The 4,929-nt window shown below is 52.6% G+C and overlaps 1 long non-coding RNA gene across 2 annotated transcripts; it reads left to right on the plus strand.

The window, feature by feature from the left end:
- On the plus strand, positions 1-4,356 carry LOC136792109 (uncharacterized). Of its 2 annotated transcripts, XR_010835311.1 has the most exons (5): positions 15-698; positions 1,030-1,210; positions 2,722-2,785; positions 3,514-3,763; positions 3,858-4,356. It is a non-coding gene; the product is annotated as an uncharacterized lncRNA (long non-coding RNA). The 2 variants fall into 2 exon arrangements; XR_010835310.1 differs by having other exon boundaries at positions 1-1,210.
- The last annotated feature ends 573 nt before the right edge of the window (positions 4,357-4,929 follow it).

Genomic DNA, 4,929 nt, shown 5'->3' on the forward strand with positions numbered 1-4,929 from the left:
GGCTGTGGGCTGTGGACAGGGAGCCCGGCTGGGCAGAAGGGCATTGAGGAGATTCTACAGGAGCCCAGAACCTGCAGCCGAGAGACGTGACAGACGGAGCAGGACGCTGGGAGGAGCTCCTACTGAAGGCGGTTACAGCAAAGCATCTCCAAAGGCAGGGACCCAGGGTTTGGGCTGAAGCAGCAATCGAGAAGCAAAACAGGACAGAAAAATGACCCAGCAGCTCTGTCTAAACCAGAGCAAAGATCCAAAGAGCCTTGGTAACGACAGCAGCTTCCTGGAGGCCACTCACCATGGAAATGAGATGACGATCCCACACATTTCCTCCCTGGAGTGAAGTTTTGACAGGAGCAGGGAAACACACACGCAGGAGGGGGTGAGCCCTGGTGTGAGAACTCTCCGTTCTCTTCTGTTCTTTCCCTCCCTCCCTCTCCTGGCCCCGAAGCAGGACAGGGTTTCTCAGCCAGCCTTCCTCCTGGGATCTAATTGACATCGCTCATCAGGACAGAGTTTCTCAGCCAGCCTTCCTCCTGGGATCTAATTGACATCGCTCATCGGGTCAGAATCCACTAGGTAAACAGCAGAGAGAAGGGGGCCGAGAGGTCCTTGAGGTTATGGGGCAGCTAAAAGGACCACATCACCCTCAAAACTAAGCGGAGGGGGCGCCTAGAAAAGCTGCAGTTCTTTGGGGGAATCAGGTATTAAGATTACGAGCATTTATTTTTAAATACCACCTGTCTAGGAGTATTTAAACTTAGTATTGCAGATACCATATTTTTAAGAAAAAAATGAATATGTGGTTTGACAGAGAATTTTTTCTGATTTGTGAATTTGTACGTGAAAATCTTTAAACCGTTCTGAAAATGAAGCCCGTTTGAAGGGAGCCCACAGAGTGTGTGGTCACGAGAGGGTCCCTCTGTGGACACCTGGGGTCCCTCCTGCTGGCCCGGGAGACGGCGTGGAGTAGACCTCAGCCTCGTGCCTCTTGAGGGCCCAAGGAACCCGCATTTCACCCTTGGTTCTCGTCAGCTCGGCCGATGGCTGCTCCTGCTGGTGTCGACGCCTCGGTGTTCTGAGACATTCTGAGCAAGCTGGCCAAGGAGCCCCTCGGTGGAGAACCCCAGGTGCTTACAGTATGAAGCCGCCAGAATACCTGGGAAGGACCACACCTGAGGGACCACCGGCGCTGTCAGCATCCTCTGTGCACCAGGTGGGAAAGCAGACTGCACGCCGTGGTCCTGATTATAGAAATGGCACCTGGGCTGGTGGTGAATCTGTTGGTTTGGCTGCGCGTAGAGCGGCCCCGGGCTCCGGGGAAACACAGGCCTCTGCCTGGCCTCTGCTGGCTCCCGGGGAGCAGAGCTGTTGTGTCTCAGGAACAGCTGCTCAGGTGTGTTTACCCAATTCCCACTCTGCTCCTTGGGCAGCAGACGTCTCCAGCAACAGCGTTGACCCTGGGTCGCCAAATTCACCAGGCCCCGAGGTGAAGACTGGGAAAGTACTTTCCGGCAGCCAGGCCAGCCAGCAGTGTCCGTTGGCCAGGGCTTTGACCCCTGGATGCTGGCGGGAGATGATCCACAGGACGTGCCAGCAAGGGGTGGTGTGAGGGCTGCTCTTTGTTTCTTCCTTATTTTGCACCCAGCCTGGGAGTTTTCATAAATCCAGGCTGGCTGGAAACCCTGTACATGACATGCAGAATGAAAGAAGAACCATTGATAACGTAGTTTGTGGTTTATGCAGACACTTGTCACTTCCCTGATTTAGTCTGAATTCAGATCTACCCCTATATTTGTATCCGCATCCAGCTAACAATAGTTAAACATCTAAACTGGTAAACAGTGTGGGTACTCGGATGAATTTTTGTCGTGTGGTCCAACCTGAGTCAGTGTCTCAAGCGCCTTTGAAAGTATAAGGCACATTGCTCTGATTGTTTGCCTTCTGAGGTCTGGTAATAGGTCATCTCTAAACAGAGTTTATGACATAATCAGCTTGAGATTTAAAATATCCATCTCATTTTTTTTGGTTTCACGACCGCTGCCGCTTCAAACGTCTATCACTTTGGTGTGTTTACTGTCATATCAATTATAATATGGCCATAAATCCGGAGCCAATTATACAATCTCTCATACGTTGCCCATAAAAAGTCCTCCACTATTTCAGCTTCTCAACTGATGGATCCTTTTCATAAGAAAATTAGAAAGCTTCCAATAATGCATCTGATAGACAACTTCCGTCTTGTCCTCATTTCCAAATGACACAGACAATCCACGAAAGCAATAGGGCTTACTGTGTAGTGGGTCCTGATTTGGATCTGAAATTTAAGAACTTTACTTTGAAAGAAGTTGCTAATTGGTGACAGAGGCCAACAGAGGCATACGTGTAAATAAAAGTGATATTTTCTGACTATGGACACAAGCCCGTTGATTTTTTTCAAAAATGTTTAGAAATATTGAGCAAGCATCACACATGCAAGGCCGAGAAAACAAAGATGAAAATTCATGGTTTTTGCCATCGAAGAGGCAAGATGTTTTAGAAGGGGGCCAGGGGTGGAGATGTATGTGCAACAGAGGGGGAAAGCAAGGAAGTGGGGTTCCAAGGCTTCCATTGTGCTGGGGGTCGGGGTGCGGGGAGAGGCCAGGAGGGGATGAGGGGGGCAGGTGGGTGCGGGGAGGGAAGGAGAGTCAGTCTGCTGTGGACCAGCTCCGTATCCGTGTCTTCCAGGACCAGGGCAGAGGTTCCCAGGGCACCACTCGGGCCAGATGCCGGATATAAAGACCACTGTAAGGTCAGGGGGCGACCTGGAGGGAGGGGAGGGGAGGGGCTGCTTCTGAGGTGACAGCGGGGGCGCCACGATCTGGTTTGTCGAACTACAGTCAGACCCGGAATGTGGCTCAGTTCCTGGCTTGGGCAAGAGGTGAAGGTTGAGGTGCTGCGGGGAAATGGGGCGTGAGGGGTCGATCTGCGGAGGAGACGTGTGCTTGGCCACTGACACCCTGAACTTGGGGGGCGCGAGGGGCTGGGAAGTCACTATACCATCAGAGTTCTGGGGGAACCTCTGCGCGAAAACAAAGATTCGGAGTGGTGAGCGTGTGGGCAGGGTTTGAGGTCTTCCGTGGAAGAAAACTGCCTCCTGCTCCTTGTGGCAGGAGCAAGGAGCCAGCCTCTCCAGCTTCTGCTGATTTGCCGAGACGGAGGGGCTGTGCTTCCCCAGCGCCGGCCACCTCTTCTGCATCCAACGCCCCCCACCCCACCCCACCGCAGTCTGACCTTCCCTCTACTTTGTCACCAGGACCCCTGCTTCCTCTAACGGGGCTCCACTGGCAGTTTTCCCCGCGGAGACCTCTGTTTGGGAGGGAGATTCCTTTCAGGGTTTGGAGCGTTGCTGTGCCTGACCCTGACCTCCCAGCACCTCACAGGGCCTGGCAGACGCCCCCAGTGCCCCCTCTGGCTCTGCCCACCCTGACAGCGTCCACCCTCCCCAGCACTCTTCTGCCTCCTCTCTGCTCCCTCCAGACGAGGACCGAGGCCCCCCCTGGCCCCAGGCACAGGTACCGGGGCAGGTGGGAGATTCTCAGCACCTAGTTCTCCGGGAGATGCTGGATGCACGTCTTCGCCGGAGCTTCCCTGAGCCACCCAGCTGCCCCACCATCTCGCCAGAGTTCTGTCTGGAACAGAATCTGCAGAAGAGACGGGACGGCCATGCGAGATGCTGAGAGACTCAGCCAAGACCAGCACTGACAAGGGCTCTTTCTTTGCAGCCAAGGTATTATGGTTGGTAAATATCTATGACACCCCCCCATCTGGCTATGAGCTTTTTGAGGGACGCTATCATATTTTGTCCATCTTTCTATCCCCAGGGCCTGTGATGGGTGCCCATGGTGGAGGAGAGACACAATCGTGGTTGCACTGAAGTAATATTTCCTGCTGGAAACCGTGATTCTACCAATTGTTTTTTCCAGCCAGGGGCTAGACAAACACTAGGAAGTCAAAGATGTGTGCACTCCATACACAGTTGAAGACCCAGACACATTTCCTTCTCCTGAAGGGACGGTAAGAGAATAAACCAAGGAGACCTGAGGTCGAAGAGTTAACATGTGAGCCCCTAGTTGATAAACTTTACTGATGGATTGTCCCTATTATAGAAAATTGATTGGTGTAAAATTTTCAAAATTGCATTTTTAAAAAGTCAATGTAGGGGCTTCCCTGGTGGTGCAGTGGTTAAGAATCCGCCTGTCAATGCAGGGGACACAGGTTCAAGCCCTGGTCCGGGAAGTTTCCACATGCTACGGAGCAACTAAGCCCGTGTGCTGCAACTACTGAGCCCATGTGCCACAGCTACTGAAGCCCATGTGCCTAGAGTCCACAACAAGAGAAGCCGCTGCAATGAGAAGCCCGTGCACCTCAACGAAGAGTAGCCCCCACTCGCCACGACTAGAGAAAACCTGTGCGCAGCAACAAAGACCCAACGCAGCCGAAAATTTAAAAAAAAAAAAAAGTCAATGTAAAAACGGTAGCTCTCTGAGGAAGGCGCCATTAAGACCCTCATAAGCCTCAGGGCCCGATTGTACTCTCCTTGGTCTGCATCCTGGACTTTATGGTATGAACGTAAAAAAGGAGATGGCCTTTGGCCAGATCGCTCCAGGGACCTGCTCAGTTACTGGGAGTCCCTGGTTGTTCCCTAAAGCTAGGAAAAGCAACCCTGGAGGGGAAATTGGTGCCTTTGAGGGAGAAGCCGAACAGCCAACCAACCAGCTGATGCTGATAAGGTGTGACTAAGCCGAGAAGCCAACCAACCAGCTGATGCCGATAAGGCGTGACTAAGCCGAGAAGCCAACCAACCAGCTGATGCCGATAAGGCGTGACTAAGCCGAGAAGCCAATCAGCGAGCTGATGCCGATAAGGCGTGACGAAGCAAAGTCCCTGCTTTAG

This window comes from Kogia breviceps, chromosome 11 (genome assembly GCF_026419965.1).
Source record: "Kogia breviceps isolate mKogBre1 chromosome 11, mKogBre1 haplotype 1, whole genome shotgun sequence".
Lineage (NCBI taxonomy): Eukaryota > Metazoa > Chordata > Mammalia > Artiodactyla > Physeteridae > Kogia > Kogia breviceps.